This window comes from Hylobates moloch, unplaced genomic scaffold (assembly GCF_009828535.3).
Source record: "Hylobates moloch isolate HMO894 unplaced genomic scaffold, HMol_V3 SCAFFOLD_2, whole genome shotgun sequence".
Classification (NCBI taxonomy): Eukaryota; Metazoa; Chordata; class Mammalia; order Primates; family Hylobatidae; genus Hylobates; species Hylobates moloch.
The window spans coordinates 161,723,602-161,724,444 of NW_026652277.1; positions in this window are offsets into that span (position 1 = coordinate 161,723,602).

Here is an 843-nt window from a genome sequence, read left to right on the forward strand (position 1 = left end):
TGCAACCTCCACCTTCCGGGTTCAAGCGATTCTCCTGCCTCAGCCTCCCGAGTAGCTGGGATTACAGGCATGCGCCACCATGCCCAGCTAATTTTGTACTTTTAGTAGAGAGGGGGTTTCTCCATGTTGGTCGGGCTGGTCTCGAACTCCTGACCTCAGGTGATCCACCCGCCTCAACCTCCCAATTTGCTGGGATTACAGATGTGAGCTACCATGCCTGGCCTTAATTTTTATATTTGTGGTAGAGACAGGGTTTCACGATGTTGGTCAGGCTGGTCTCAAACTCCTAACCTCAGGTGATCCACCCACCTTGGCCTCACAAAGTGCTAGGATTACAGCTGTGAGCTACCGCACCTGGCCCAGAAAACTATTTAATCTGTCTACTTCATGTTGTTTTATTTCTCCAAGCTGACTTCCTAGTCTATATTTCAGTCTTATTAAGAGAAATAAAATTAATATATGGCATTCTACTTTAAAGAAATGAACAAATGTCAATATGTATCTTTGCATCGTCTGAAATTTTTCATCTAAAATCTGTTTTTCTTTTTGTTTTCCTTTTTTTTTTTTTTTAACAGAGTCTCGCTCTGTCTCCCAGGCTAATACAAATGTTTAGTATTATTTTATTTGAGACTATTGTAGCTTTTGCTATGATTTGAATGTCCCCTTCTAAGCTCATGTTGAAATTTCATCACTGGCCGTGCGTGGTGGCTCATGCCTGTAATCCCAGCACTTTGGGAGGCCAAGGTGGGTGAATCATGAGGTCAGGAGTTTGAGACCAGCCTGACCAACATTGGTGAAACTCCGTCTCTACTAAAAATACAAAAATTAGCCAGGCGTGATGGC